Below are 17618 nucleotides of genomic sequence, written 5' to 3' on the forward strand. Positions count from 1 at the left end.
TTTTTGTGTGCAAAGTGAGGAATTCACTTTTACGGTAGAGGAATTTTAACCGAGCATTGGATTTCTTAATAACAGACCTAGGCACTGACTCAAATGACAAACTTTGATCAATGGTTGCACCAAGATATTTAACTGAAGATTTGGATTCAATAGTTTGACCATTGCAATTTATATCAAGATTACCATGTTTTTTTAACCTTTGTACTGACCCAAATAAAATAGATTCTGTCTTACCAAGGTGAAGAGATAGTTTATTACAAACAAGCCATTGACTGACAATATTCAGATCCTGACTTAAAAGATTTTCAATATCACACTTCTTTTTGGCAGACACAAGAATTGCTGAGTCATCAGCATAGAGAAGCAGCTTGTTTTTTACAACAGCTGACATGTCATTCACATAAATAAGAAAAAGCAGAGGCCCTAATATAGATCCCTGGGGCACACCACATGTTATATTTGCAGAAGAAGACAAAGTACATGATATTTCGACCAATTGGCGTCTATCAGACAAATACGAAGAAAACCATCTGATAGAGGACTCTGTGAGACCCAATGCTCTTAATTTCATTAAAAGAATTGAGTGGTTGACGGTATCAAACGCCTTTTGTAGATCTAAAAGAACCATACCCACAAGATGACCTTTATCCATCTGAAAACGAATATAATCTGTGAGGTGAATAAGGCATGTATCAGTTGAAAACCCATGTCTAAAACCTGACTGATATTCATACAAAAGACTATTTTGCACAAGGTACTGTTCTAACTGATCATAAATGACTCGCTCAAAGATCTTAGATACAATACTAAGGATAGAAACTGGACGATAATTCCCAACATCCGTCTTATCATTCTTTTTGTACAAAGGCACTACACGAGCAGACTTAAGTTCATCAGGGACAGTACCTTGTATAATTGACAAGTTTATAACATGTGAAAGTGGACCAGCAATAATAGAGGCCGAGTCTTTAACAAAACGTGAGAGAATCCCGTCTAAACCTGTCGCCTTATTTGGACAAAGATTGTTTAGGTATTTCAAAACCTTATTTTCAGAAACAACTGAAAATGAAAAACTATCAGGCTTTACACCCTTAGAAGAATAAAAATTAAAAACAAAATTCATACCAAAATTATTAACACAGTTTGGTAATTTGCTCACAAGTTTATCTGCAACAGAGGTGTAAAATGAGTTAAATTTTTCTGCCACCTTAAGTTTATCAAAACAAATGTTACAACTTAACGGCTTTAATGGTGGATGATGTACACAAATGCCCCTCAAGGCAATATTTCAGATACGAGGCGATACCTGGGTATAAACACCAACCTTCCGCAAGACATCTGGATTGTTTCCTCACATGAAAGAATTTTAAACCCCAAGCACGATTGTATAGCCCTAAACGAGACGGTCAGCGACTTTAACTAATCAGTCACGAAGGTCCATTATTGAATTAAAATACTCCGATTTAAAATTTTTTCATAAAGCATTAATATGAATATGACTTATGTCCATTTTACGCATCATATTTGTGTCTAAAGTACGTTACCAGGCCTTTGACCCAACGTACATTTTATTCAGTCGAAAACTGTAAAGCCGCAAGTATTTGCTTTACGTCTCTATGGTTTAAGTGTTTAATTCGCCCTTTCCGCAACACTGTTATTTTTCTTATTTCTCTTGAAAAATATCAATATCAGTCAATTTAAATGCAAAGAAGGGAGGTAATAAGAACATTTTTAAAAACAATTCGTGTTTCGCCATAAAACTATTTTGAAAAAAGATACGTTCCCTTGTAAAATTAAAACCTTTTGGACAGCAATTGTTTTAACTTTTATTTCCTAAATTTTTCAAGATATCTTAGCAAAAAAAAACAACACTTTTTTTTAAGTTCAAAACATTAAAGAAAAATACATTTTGGCCATGAATCATATATTTTAAAGATAAATGTTATGTTTTAAAGCGAACACCATGTTTTCCTGTACACTTAATTGAACAGAAGTCTAATTTCATTTCTAAAGTACTCAGAATTATGCACAACTTTAATCTGGATCTTGCAAAATAAAGCCAATTTTCAGGAAAGACCCTGTTACGGATTGGGTTGATCAAATGGTTAAATGTTTTGTCAGTCTGTGATTTGTGATGTAAATTATGTTCAACTCATTGTGGTCGAAAAGCGTATTGATCCAAGCTTAACACTAATTAAATAACAAGGCCAAATAATATTATTAGATTATTTCACTGGTTCTAGGTGCAGTTGAAAATATCCGGCCTCGAGGATAACTGTTTAAGCGGAAACAAGGCTCTGCCGAATCACCGCTTAAACAGTTACCTGAGAGCCGGATATTCCCATCTGCACTTACAAACAGTGAAAGAATCTTTTATTGCATGCCATATTCAACAAATTATTGTAAAAAGGTAATCAAACAAATTATTTTCTTATAGCACTTTTTTCTTACATTAGCGTATTAACAAAGCGCGCGAACTTTACGTCTACGTCATAACATAACATAAATGAAAAAGTTTCTGTTTTGCTTTATCATCTGCAGTGAAACTCTGTTTCTTTTCGTCAAACAACGTTTTTTAATCCAGATATATTACAAGGAAGAAAGAGGGACTATCAATGTATTTGATTTTTATCCAGTTCTACACATTAAGTAATAATGACTGCACGAAATAACTACATAGTGGTAGTTCGATATACGTCACTTACAGCACCATGATAATCTTACACTCTAGGATATAAGATGGAGTTTTCCAGCACCGGTGAAATCAACGGAAATCTCAGTCTGGCATGCAAGAAAATTTCCGCCTGACAAATACTGTCTCTCCGAAAGCATAGACCAGAAACTGTGGTATTGCTAAAACAGATTCGTTTTCTAAACATAATTACCGCCAATCAAAACTTATCAAACGATCTCATTAAATATGCAATTGACCGTTTTATTTGAAATGAAATATTAAAGCTTAAAATAAAAAAATAGAGAACATGGCCCGACAGGAAAAGCAAAGTTCAATTGTATTAAAACGATATTGTCATTTTACCATGTCATTACAATTGATCCATTATCAGCTTTATTGTTTCTGGAATACTAGAAAGATCAAACAAGGGTAATTATTATATTCATATGAAATATAATTGACAATAATTATTCCATTACATTTAAAAAAAAATAGAATCTACTTGTAAATATTGAACTATCAGTAGATTAGCATAAGGTGCTTAGATGTTGTAATCTGATTTCGATACTAAGGCTGTTCAAATATGTACAGTTTCCTATTCGCTCCTATTTGACAGATAATAAAAATACAAGCAATTTTCATTTGCAAATAAAATGAATGTGGTAAAGTGTAAATAGTAAAATATATTAATCCAATGACAATGCTATGATATCGTAGCGCGCATATCTAACTAGTGATTAAACACTAGTCTGACGTATTAAATTAAACGTTCTTGAAAAAGAATCTTTGGAAAGCATTGAACAGTTATCTTATAGATTTAATCTCTGACACATACAGGTATCTAATAGCTGTCCTAAAAAGATATTACAATCACTTAATGTCATTAACTATGCCGAAATAATTGGTTGTGAAGCTATTTGAATGTCGAAACATGCATAAAAAATGTTTTACAGCGCCTTAACTCTTTGACCTCTAAATCTGACCTTGACTTTATGTAGGGTCATTGGCCTTAATCGCGATACGTTTTCTTGTTATGGTGTATGTCTGTGCTTAGTTATTTGACTATCCATGTAATCTGATACATTTAACTCTGTGACCTTGACCTTTAAGAAAGGGGTATAGATCTTAAATGTGACATGGCAATTTTTGCAAAGTTATTTTAAAATTTGACGTAGCACAAAGAAGCTATAGGACAAAACTATTTTTGTACATGGACAGATAGAGAGACGCACTCGCACATGAACATGGATAGAGGTAACACTATTTACTCTCCCCCAACCCCGCACCAACGCCCCGTTTTAATGATGGGAGCATATCAAAAACAATTTCGCTCTAATGAATGAACACACGATATCAAAATCTAGAAACGCGGTAGTAAAGTTGTGAAGAGAAAAATTAATTGGAACAATTTAATAATCAACTAACTATCTAATGTCAAAGACCTTTCCATTGATCATATTAACCTTACTCGGTACATTTCGTGACAAAGTAAGGCGGATATTCGGATTAATATGAAAAACAGGCATTTCCGTACTGAATAAGATAAAGACAAGTATCTAGATCAAAGGATTTGGACTACATCCGACGAACACATATAGATCGAAAATAAAGTTACAATAGACAATTGGCATGTGTTCAAGAAAACAGTGTGTATTGATTAAAGCCGGGTAATTTAAGGTATGATGCATGCATTAGGAATAAAAATCATAATTAAATATGCACTCGATTATACCCCGATATGTTCACATAACATTTGCCATTTAAAACAAAGAAAAGTTTACTCCATCGATAGCGTTGTTGAGGCTGTATGAATTAGAAATAGAAATCAGAGGCTTTTTCTTATAATTCCGATTATGCTTCAGTATGTTCGCGTATTATTTGCCATATTTAAAAAGTATTCCATGAAAGGAAAGTTTACTCCATTGCTAGCGATGTTGATGATATATGCATGAAGAAAAGAAATAATTTTTATTTTATGATCCCGGTAATGCTCAGATAAGGTCGTGTAATATTTGCAATATCAAAAGATAAGAATGTATTTCATGAATGGATTTACTCCGTTGCTAACATTGTTGAAGATGTATGCATGACGAATAAAAGTCGGAAATTTTTTTTTTATCATCCTCATATATGGTAGCGTCATATTTACGGATATCAAAAAAAAATATCATTCATGGAAGAAAAGTTCACTTCGTTTCTAACGTTGTCGATGATGTATGCATTACGAATGAAAGTCAGCAAAGGGATTCTTATGATCTTGAGATGCCGATTTTCCACAGGTATGGTCGCATCATATTTACCATTATTAAAAAGAAAGTAGTTCATGGCAGGAAAATTTACTCCGTTGCTAACCTTGTGATTATGTTTGCATAACAAAAAAAATCAGAAAAGGATCTCTTATAGCCCCGAGATCCCAGTTATGCACCGATATGTTCGCATAATATTTTCCATATTTAAAAGAAAAATAGTGGATGAAAAGAAAGTTCACTACGTTGTTGAAGTTATTGCTGGACTGCTTGAGACATTCCTTATCAGTCTCAATTGTCATTTAGTAAATAAGATGTCAACTGACATATTTCAAATATTTCTTTATCGTTTTAATTTTCACACAAAGTTTTTGTTTAAGACTTAACATTTATGTTTAACTCAGTATCTCAAACTACTTATCAAGAAGTTATCAGAAGCGATTTCCGAAGATATATACACTTTGCGTTTTTAGCTCACCTGAGCAATGCTCAGGTGAGTTTTTCTGATCGCTCGATGTCCGGCGTCTGTCTGTCCGTCAACATTTAGCTTGTGTATGCGATAGAGGCTGTATTTTTCAACTGATCTTCATGAAAATTGGTCAGAATGATAACCTTGATGAAATCTAGGCCGAGTTCGAAAATGGGTCATCTCTGGTCAAAAACTAGGTCACTAGATCAAATCAAAGAAAAACCTTGTGTATGCGATAGAGGCTGTATTTTTCAATTAATCTTCATGAATATTGGTCAGAATGATAACCTTGATAAAATCTAGGCCGAGTTCGAAAATGGGTCATCTTGGGTCAAAAACTAGGTCACTAGGTCAAATCAAAGAAAAACCTTGTGTATGTGATAGAGGCTGTATTTTTCAGTTGATCTTCATGAATATTGGTCAGAATATTTGCCTTGATGAAATCTAGACCGAGTTTGAAAATGGGTTATCTGGGTTCAAAAACTAGGTCACTAGGTCAAATCAAGGAAAAATCTTGTGTATGCGATAGAGGCTGTATTTTTCAATTGATCTTCATGAAATTTTGTCAGATTAATTACCTTGACGAAATCTAGGCCGAGTTCGAAAATGGGACACCCGGGGTCAAAACCTAGGTCACTAGGTCAAATCAAGGAAAAACCTTGTGTATGCGATAGAGGCTGTATTTTTCATTTTATCTTCATGAATATTGGTCAGAATGATTTACCTTGATGAAATCTAGGCCAAGTTTGAAAGTGGGTTATCTGGGTTAAAAAATAGGTTCACTAGGTCAAATCAAAGAAAACCCTTGTGCATGCGATAGAGGCTGTATTTTTCAACTGATCTTCATGAAATTTTGTCAGAATGATAGCCTTGATGAAATCTAGACCAGTTTTGAAAATGGATCATCTGGGGTCGAAAACTAGGTCAAATCAAAGAAAAACGTTTTGTATGCGATAGAGGCTGTATATTTTAATCGAGGTTGATGAAATTTAGTCAGAATGATTGCCTTGATCAAATCTAGGTCAAATTTGAATATAGGTCATCTTAGCTCAAAAACTAGGTCATTAGGTCAAATTGAAGAAAATGCTTGTTTACACTTAAGAGACCACATTTTTGATCCAATCTTAATGAAAATTGGTCAGAATATTTGTTTCCATGAAATCACTATGTCAAACATGTTAACACTGTTATGGTGTTTTTATCAGGTGAGCGACCTAGGGCCATCTTGGCCCTCTTGTTTAAATATTCGTTTTCTTTCACCCATAAAATACTTTCCAGTCACTTTGCCAGTCATCTGGGAATAAAAGAACTATGGTGTCATATAGCTAGGTAGCTGTCGCGATACTTTAATCAAAGCCTTGAAATGACTGATAGCCAGTGCTTATTGAGTGATATTTCAACCGATACACCTTCATTGTGCATAGACCGGTCATGATTTGAACACTTTTGGTAGAGGTCCACTAGACAATGCTACATGCCAAATATCTAAGCTATGTGCGTTCGGTTCAAGACAAGAAGATTTTTAAAAGGTTTTCCCTATACAACCAACTCTATGTAAAACTAAGTTTGCCACAGGGTGAGGCCAGTTTCAACCCTAACCCTAGAGCGGAGTGATTTCGAATATGAATATAAAGTTCAAAATTATTCTAGAATCCGTTGCTGCTTGTTTTTGTTGTTTAAAAAACAGTAGTCCTCAGTTGCTCACACACTCACACAATACCAAGATTATAAAAAATAAATATGGGACTATTTTTTACACGTCCAGAATATTTGTGTAATGCGGTCACATAGAAATAGAAGGAGAACACAAACGACGCGAGGTTGAAACTTGGTAGTAAATTTAGAGCTATAGCAAGTTGCTAAACCACCGGCTAAATGGCAATAGCTACCAGGTATCTCGTGGCAGTTTCAAGCACTAACGCGAAAGTTTGCGCTATAATATTTTCAAGAAACAAAAATGAAATATCTAGAAAATAGAATGTTTTGCTGAAATGTTTTCAAAAAAATGCACACATTTCTTGGAAAGTTTACAATATTATCGTGATAGCTGCCTAGCTATCTCGTGTCATAAATATGCCACCATAAAGACAATACCAAAATATATAACATTTCTGACCATTTTAATGAGCACTCTCTAGCAAACCAAAAGCAAATTTCGAGCGACGTAACATCGGAGTTTGCTATCCAAATTATCTTGGTAAGCTCGGCTGCAGCAACATTTCACATTCGTATTAAAGAATAAAAGTAACAAGTTATATCACAGCCTAACTCGTATGTTGTTGTTATTTAATAGAATCTAGTTTCGTATTTCTAGGTCATTACAATTTTCTATTATGTTCTATTATCATATATTTGAAGTCGTGGGAGTAAGATAAAGCTTGGTATATCTATAGTTATGCAATAGTCTGTAAAGAAAGAAGAAATTTCGATATTTCAGCAAAAACAAGTAAAAAGAAATTTTACATTTGTGTCGTTCCACATTGAATTTATAAAACTATTTGAATAGTTGGAATCGTGATGCCCAAAGGACAACAGAGTCGATTTCGTTATTTAGATATATTTAGACCTAACATTATACATGTCCGAGAAACAGCACCACCAAGATCTGATATAATCATTGAGCCATCAGTGTGGCAAAGACCTTTGAAATATGGATCTTTATCCTGTGGCAATACCCCGTTTCACTAAACGACAAATTTTTGCTAAATTATATGTCAAAGTAATGTCCTAGACAAGATTTAATATGACTTTTGGCCCCAAATGACCTTGACCTTTGAGATAGGGACCTAAGGTTTACTCTTGATACTGCCTCATGAAGGCAAACCTTTCTGCCAAATTAAGAAATGTAAAACACAGTCTGGACAAGCTTTAAAAAGGTCATTGATACATAAGTGTGAGACAGAGGCCTGTGGTTTGCACATGGCACTACGCTTCAATGAGGTTAATATTTCTGACAATCAAAAAGATATGCATTTCCATGTGACTGCCCGTATACCTGTAAAATAACAGGAGATTCCTAATTGTGACATTGACCTTTGAGATCGGGGTATGGCATTGGCGTGCGAGACTACGTTTTTGCCAAAATGTAAGTTTGGATGGAGATTCACTGGCAAGACTGTAATTTTTGGACAAATGGACAGACGGACAGATCGGAAAATATAAACATGAGTTTCGGGGACATGATAGAGAAGTTCATATCATGAGAAGGTAACACTTTTCAAACTTAATATTTGGAGTAAAACATTTTATTAATATGTTAACTCTAAGGACTTATTAATTATTCAGTTTAAAGGGAAATATTTCATTCGTTTAAGGTATTTTACAAGAAATCCATTGAGTCTTCAGGCGTTATTTAGTTTCTATTTTATTTTAAGATCTGAAGATGCATTAATCATCTCACAATAAACAGCTGAATAGTTTGTTATCGTACTGACATCTCACATACATTAACTAATTAATTGCGGGGTAGTTTACTTACAGTGCAATATAAAATGTCAAATGTCCCTGTTACTCATGAGGGACCACAACCTCTGGTCCTAAAGGGCTCGGGGTATTAGAATAATTATCAATTATGCCTCATGGCTAAAGTGTGTTGAGACTTGGCGAAGAACTCGTTCGACAGGAAAGTATAGGTTTTAGATCAATTATTGACATTCTAATGGTCGAAACGGAGCGCAGCGTAGATAGCATATCAATACGTGATTTATAACCGACTTACATTTAAAACGCCCCGTTTCATTACACTGAAAGATTCAATCAACTACATATCCATCTCAAAACTAAACTACACCTTCTTTCATTCTAATGGTTAGCATCATCTGCAATAAAATATTCCATGTGTAAATATATCATCGACGCCCTTCTTCAGTATTTTGATGGACTTTATAGCCACTGTTAAATCTAATGAACATGAAACTGATGAAAACAGGTATGGCAGTAGATTTGTGTCTATGTTCGATTTTTTTTATTATGTTCAATAATCGGACACATATGCGTTTAGTTGCGATTATCAAATACAAATAATTATTTTCATGTTACGTTATCGCACAGACTTTGTTCTTAACTATATTTATATGTCCAATAATCGAAGACATATTTGTTACATTACTGTATATATTCGTTCAATAATCGAAGACATATTTGTTACATTACTGTATATATTCGTTCAATAATCAAATACATATCTGGTACAAACTTCTTAATGTGTGTCCAATAATCGAAGACTTATTTAATGCATGCTACTTTATGTGTTCGATAATCGAAGACATATCTAATACATATAGTAGCATGCATTAAATAAAATAATATAATAAAGCATGCGTAAATAAGGAATTGATTTAAAATGGACCTGTATTGTGCAAGTAGCATAATATGAGTATAGCGTTAATTCCCCTGTGATTGTTTTGCCCCTTTCTATTCACTATAAACAGAATATTGAAATTTGAAATAACTGAAGACAACAACATGACGATTGTTTAAAGCACAAGAATCCTAAATATATCTTAAATAATTAATATATTTCCACTTTTTAGGAAGTGTATCTTCTACATGTAATAAACACTATGCTTTAGTGATTGAAGCAGTTAAAACCTAAAGAAGTAAAAGAAAAACTCTTGAACCCCATCTTGTCAAAGTCAAAGCCTTGAGACATCTGGTGGGGGCGGAATTTGGTAGATTTATTTTCTGCTTTTATGGCACTATTTGTGTACGTCAGTGCCATTCATTATCAGCTGGGATAAAGCACTGAATACCTGAAGGTAAGTTGTTTTCTTTAAAAACGTCATGTCACCTGTACAAAATGTAACTTTATAAAAACAAAAACAAACAGTTTGCATGTAAGTAAATCAAAAACGAAACTTTACTGTGAAATATCAACAATCACCATTCTTAATAAATATCTCATTTATAAAGTGAACTTATATGCTTCTGATATATTTGTAACAATCTATTTGTAACAAAGCAAATACAAAACTATTGAAATACATTTATGAAAAAAGAATTACAAATGTGCCTTATATTTAAGATGATCTCTACGTGACCTTGCATGATTTTTTTTAATGACCGGAGTACCATATCTTATCTTATATATTATCTAAATGGTCAGTGTGAATGGAGACAGGCTAAACTATGATTGCTTGATCATTGATAATTAATCCGCAATTATCATGAATGGAACTATTTTGTGTAGCACGTGAACATCTTTTTAATGTGATTAGAAATGAAATAAAGATTCTGTGATTGCCAGAAGCTAGTAACATGATATAGTTAACGAATGACACGGTGGCATAGAGGTAAACTGTCTGACTTCCACGCACGTTACCACGGGTTCGAAATCAGTTATATATATATTTTTTTTAATTTAATGTATTGTAATGTTTTAGATACCTGTTTTAATTTTACATAATTTTATGTATCATATTTCATGAATTTGAATTGTTTTCCCTGGTAGTATATATTTTTGGAATGCCAGTGACAGGTAATTTGTTTGTTTTATCTCAGATACTTTTAAAACAATTTTATTCCACTTTTTTACAACGGGTATGATTACTGTTAATAAATGAACAATAAATATCAGATACGTTTGCTCAAATAAGTAGTAATAGACCTTGAGCTGACAATTGACCCCCCAGGGGGAATTTTCAACACTATGATTTTCTTAAACCTTATGGTAGTTGGCATTCACAGACAAAAGTTTGCAAGTTTCCGTTGGGGCTTTAACGAGTTACGGAGATTTAAAATACGTTACCATGCAAATTTTCATTTAATTCACCATTTATGTTTATTTAATATTATAAACATGCCACTTGTACAATTAATCGTAATAAACAAGATATTTACATATGTTTATGTATTTAAAATTGAAATTATTATATGATCATATCATTTTAGGTGAGCAGATGTTATGTATTATCCGTAACTTACGTTACTCTTTTTGAAATTACTAGAACATAAAGATATATCGACAAATATGATGATTTTTTAAGTTGTAAAATAATAATAATAGCCAATACACAGTTCAATAATTAAATTTATATATAATAAAACTGCCCCCAGAGTTAACTTATTCAATACCTCACATATAATACGTTACCTTTCGGAAATATGACTATGTGTTAAAGAAAAAATATTTAAAATTTTGGTATTACCTACCGTATATGGTTTGGATTTAAAAAAAAAATATACATTGGAGTGGAATATAAATAAACATTAACAGACATGAACAACATTATCGAATAAATGTATATAGATTTTATAATTCAGTAGACAATATTATTTAAATGTATATTAAGAATATATAGCTCTTTGAATGTACCAATATGAGTGCATATCATAATTATCATTAGTATAAATAAATAACATGATCTCTGCAATGCGAAGCAATATTAGTCCTAAGGTATGACCTCTGATGACTGTGTGGCCTTGAGCTTGAAGTGAAAATGGTATTCACTATACCAGGGTCGACACCCTTATTAGGGGCGGAAAAGGTTTCTAACACTAAAAGACAGATGACCTTAGATTTCGGTTGTTGATAATAAATAAAACTGCATTCAATAAAATCTGGTGGAGAGGAGATACTCCTCGTAAACGATTGGTCCTCCTAGCCATGTGATGTTGATCCTCCTCGCTGATTTGCTGTTTCTCCTGTGACCTCTGACAGTGACCTTGGTAACCATTAACAGCACTCCCACTACAATCCCCTAGCCCTGTTCTATAAATTGGGTCACAAGGGCTTGGGAGGCCACAAATGGATTCCTTGCAGAATCAGACGTAACAGGGATACCCTGCAGAATAATTAACATGGAGGTTTTGCCAATAACGATTATACATCTAATGCGAAGCAGACAACACGTACTTCCTTCTTTAAACAGACGAGATTCCCCAATGATCGGTTGATTACTACTAGTATATTGAAGCAGTTATTCCACACATATCTTATAATAACAAAAATTAAGGTCATGGGATACCCCGACCAAAGTTCATAAACTTCCGGGATGCCTAGAAAAACATACCAAATTATTAAGGCCCTGGGATACCCAGAGCAAGGACCATAATACTGACACTAATGTATGCCAGGTGATACACATACTGCATTAGTTCATAAACTCCTGAGTTGCAAGGAGAAATGTACTAAATTATTACCGTGCTGGAATACCCAGGAATGGGACTATCATACCCTTCTAATGTGTACTATGGGACACCCATTCTGACCTGAATTTCTAAAACACAGTAAAGAAACCTAGCAAAACATACAAATCCGAGAAACTTGGGTTTTCTTGAAAGTTTGGCGGACGGATGGACATACATGTAGTTTCTGCATCTTTCACAAGGATAAACAGACTGGTAAGACTTCAAACAGATGGACACAGTTTCTGCGTCTATTGCCGGACTGGGCTTTGCCTCTGCTGACACATATCTTAAAGAGGATCCAAAGTAAATGATCCAAGACCCGTAGTCCCTTTCCTAAGGATCTCTTTAACTTTTGTCTTAAACCAGACAGGTCCCGCGACAGGTCCCGAAATACCAATTCCCATCTGGAAGGGACTCATGTTCCAACCCAAGTAAAAATGTTGTGATTAAATAAAGGCTGCACAGCCATATTTACCATCAGTTTTAGAGACTGCCCCCAGAGTTAACTTATTCAATACCTCACATATAATACGTTACCTTTCGGAAATATGACTATGTTTTAAAGAAAAAATATTTAAAATTTTGGTATTACCTACCGTATATAGTTTGGATTTAAAAAACATTTATACATTGGAGTGGACTATAAATAAACATTAACAGACATGAACAACATTATCAAATAAATGTATATAGATTTTATAATTCATTAGACAATATTATTTAAATGTATATTAAGAATATATAGCTCTTTGAATGTACCAGACAGGTCCCGCGACAGGTCCCGAAATACCAATTCCCATCTGGAAGGCACTCATGTTCCAACCCAAGTAAAAATGTTGTGATTAAATAAAGGCTGCACAGCCATATTTACCATCAGTTTTAGAGACTGCAGTCTCACGCTGGAGATAAGTTGATCTTGCCGCCACTTAACCAAATCCACACGTCCACTTACTGAGTAAGGGTTAGCAAGCCAAAACCAGACCCATAAGTGAGACTCTTGCACAACGTGCCCCTACTGGTCTATCCATCAGAACAGGAGACCTGAACACATCCCATAGACCCAGCCCCTCCAAGTCGATGTTTCCATAATTGTGTAAAGCCAAGATCCATACGGTAAATTGTTGTTATAACCCAACTCTTTCCCCCGAAATGTGTCCAATCTCGGAATGAAGGAATTAGTAAAATGGACGTAAAGGACACAGATCCCCAAACAACGACAATGCAGTTTGTGACGCAGGACAAGTATCGCTCAGCATATATTTGTTCCATAGTTGCTGTTATGGAGATGGACTTGATGTACATGCACTTAGGTTAAATGCAGGAAGATGGAACCCTGTTAGAGAATGTGGTACCGAATACAATGACACGGTTTCTAGTGGTTGCAACCACCAGGCCTGTATGCCTTCATAACCTAAACAAAACAATGGTAGATTAACTGTTGGTAACCAACATTATCTAAAGGCAACTGCCCGGTGTGATTGAAGGGCAATACTCTAGCGAGCTTTTGATGTTGAATGGGGTTGCTAGTATGAGGTCCACAAACCTTTATAAGGAAGTGGCCTCCGAACTTCACACAAGTGACTTGACTTTTAGTAACAATATTCCCCAATATTGTTATTTGTCTCCGACCTTAGGTTCTCTAGAAACCAGTTGAGGTTCAAATGACTGGAAATCAAATAGGGCATCTGTCCGGCATAAACTTGTCAAGGGGTAACGGCCTTCACCCATAAAAGTTTAAAGTCCCATATTTGCCATCAAAAGAATTAGTTTTGTAAGAACTTGTCTTCAGACTGGGCAATCTAATGTACCATTTTGCACTTTACTTTACATACTAGAGTTACATTAATTTCACTTACAGAATATCCTATAATTGTCTTATTGAACTACCACCCATATATACAGACACAAGAAAGTCACAGTATTCCAGTCATGACCACTACTGGATACCTGCTCTATAGAAGCTATATGTATATCTACTTAAGGATACAGTTGAGATTGACAACATGTTGGATGAAGTCTATGTTGATGAATGAATCTACTGAATGTACATTCAGAACAATCACAGTTACAACATACAGCAGTTAATAAAATGTAACATTTGTGTGCATAAACATGCACAAGATTTATAAATATCTTTACATGCCTGATTCAAATTTAGCATCATTATAGAGCACTGTTTCGGGCAGTGTCTGTCTGTATATATTATAAATATGTCACTACAATGTGCTTAAATAGCTAAATATATATATATATATTAATTGTTTAAATAATGTTTGGGTGCGTAGTGTTCTCGTGAAGGTGTAATCATGGACCATGTAAATTAGGTTCTAGTTTCATAGTTTGATTGTTAAATGTATGTGTTTAGAATTGAAAGCAAAATATTTAAAACAAAAAAAAATCATTGTAAGATTGCTATTTTTCAAAGATAAAGTATATGTTCACAATACAGAATACATGAAAATGTATAGCTTATATGTTAGGTAACGTAAATTGTAACGTAGATTGTTTTTTAAATACATGGGTTTAAAGTTAAAATGTAAACCTATGTTAAAACATATTTTGACTGAATTGCAAGTATGCTTTTTCTAAGTGTTACAGTATATTTAAGGTAAAAGAACACAAGAGATATAGTTAGTGTGTTCGGTAACGTAAATTGTATCTTAATTTGATATATTAATGCATGTGTTTTAAGTTAAACCTTCAGTTTGAAATGCAAAACTATACTGTTGAGAACAGATATATATAGTATTTTTTTTCTTCAAATGATAAAGTATGACATACAATATAATTTGTATATTTGGTAACGTAAAATGTAACGTAGAATTCAATGTAACACATCTTACAAGTTAGAGGTTTGTTGATAAATAAGTATATAGTTGTATTACATGTAACTAAAGATTGCCAATATAAAATTGATAGCACATTTTTATAAAAAACATGTTTGAATTAGGTATGATTGAAAAATAGTATATTTTGGAAGAATGACGTTACATTTTAAGAATCGCTAAAAGTATGCTTTCCCTTAACTTATACTAGCAATCTACATATCATTGTTTTGGCTGAACTTTGAACTTTTTAAAAGTAACTTCAATGTTAAATTACCTAGTCATCTAAATTTGCAGTAAAAACTTTATGCCAAAAATGTTTTGTTTCTTAGGGTAACGTATCTTTTTCCGATATTTTTCTTCTTTAACATCACATTTTAGACATTAAAATCTAATCAAATTGCAGCATCTAGTATGCACCTTGAAATAAGATATGCAAACTTGAAATGATTTACTAACATAATGGTACCATTTGTCTGTAAAAATTGATGAACAATTTATTGGTTTTGAGGGTAACGTATTTTAAGGCGTTGTTACGGAAAAAAGCCCCACTTGCCAGTTGCAAACTTTATGCCAAAATGTTCACCACACATTGAAGTTTCAAAAAAATATGGTCCACAAAATTCCCCCTGGGGGGTGGGGGGCAGCAAAACCCCTTCTGGCTCATAGTCTATAAGTCTGCATATAAAATTTCGGGACAAAAAACATATGGCTAGACGTAGGACTCGAACCCACAACCCTGATATTGTCAGATAAACGCATTGTCCGCACAGCTACCTGCACATGCGACAGAATTATACATGTAATAGGTATATCGCTATTTATGTTCGGACACCGAAAATTAATTTACGGAAATATACGGAATATTCATGAGTGCCAGGTCAATACTTACGGACAATAACAAATATATCTGTTTATACACTAGCAAATTGTTGTTGTACTAAGTACACGAAACAGAACTCTTATTAGATATTTTCATTGTTCTCCTCACATTTGTGTCCCTTTCGATTATAGTAATTGAGTGGAAAGTGAACAAACGCTGTCTGTTGACAGCGCGCTCGACTATTCTAAGAATTGATGGAAGTATGGGGTCAAAATATTACCAGAGATTTTCAGACAAAAGAAGAAAAAATAGAGAAGACAAACAATACCTGTATTTTTGGATTTGGATAAGTCTTGCACTATATGGCAATGTGTGACCATGATAGTAAGCAAGTGTTAAAAGTTTCAAAGCCATATATCAAGCAGTTTAGACAAAATATGGAATGACAAGTGAAACTTAACAAATTTCTATGTCAAAAATGGTCATAAATGAGCCAAAGTCCTTGTCCTAATTATGTAGTCTTACTCCGTATGTAGACTATGATAGTCAAAGTTTCAAAGCCATATGACAAACAGGTTAGGCAAAATATGGACTGGTATGTAAAATGTAACTAATTTCCAAGCCCAAAAAGGGCCATAATTCAGCCAAAAAAAGTTGACAGAGTTATGTACTCTTGCCTACAGATAGAGACTGTTATAGTTAACAAGTGATGAAAGTTTCAAAACCTTATGCAAACAGTTTACACAAAATATGAACTGGTACGAAAAACATAACCAAGATTTGTAAGTTATACAGAGCCATAATAAAGCCAAAATCCTTGATGGAGTTATGTACTGTACTAAAACTGAATATGGTGATGGTACATAAGTGTTGAAAGTTTCAAAGTTTTATCTCAAAAGGTTATGTCAAAATATGGACCGGTACGAAAAACTTAACAAAGGTGTGACGCCGACGCCGGGCACCGACACCGACGGCAAAGCCGACGCCGTGGTGAGTAGGATAGCTCTACTAATTAAATGATAGTTGAAAATAATTACTTGATAAACTACTACTTTCAACAGCTGTACCAAAGCTTTCCATGCTGTGTAGGTAGGGACTGTACACATCCTTCGGTGGGATGCTAGCTGCGATACAGTTCACGGGGGTAATACAGCATGTTGGTAATGCACTATTTACAACTTTTGCATAGGTGAAGTTTATTGTTGCTTACACTTAGTACGTTTATATTGATCAGAGATCCAGAACTTAAACACCCTTTGGCCAGCAACACATGTACGCCGTTATTGATCGCCCGTAACCAGAAGAGGGTTTTTTTGTTTAGGTGTTCAGTAGCACTTTGGAAAGGTATTATATGCATAAATGCTTACCTACGTACATCTAACAGGCAATACACATATGAGCCGTGCCATGAGAAAACCAACATAGTGGGTATGCGACCAGCATGGATCCAGAC

This window comes from Mercenaria mercenaria, chromosome 15 (assembly GCF_021730395.1).
Source record: "Mercenaria mercenaria strain notata chromosome 15, MADL_Memer_1, whole genome shotgun sequence".
NCBI lineage: Eukaryota > Metazoa > Mollusca > Bivalvia > Venerida > Veneridae > Mercenaria > Mercenaria mercenaria.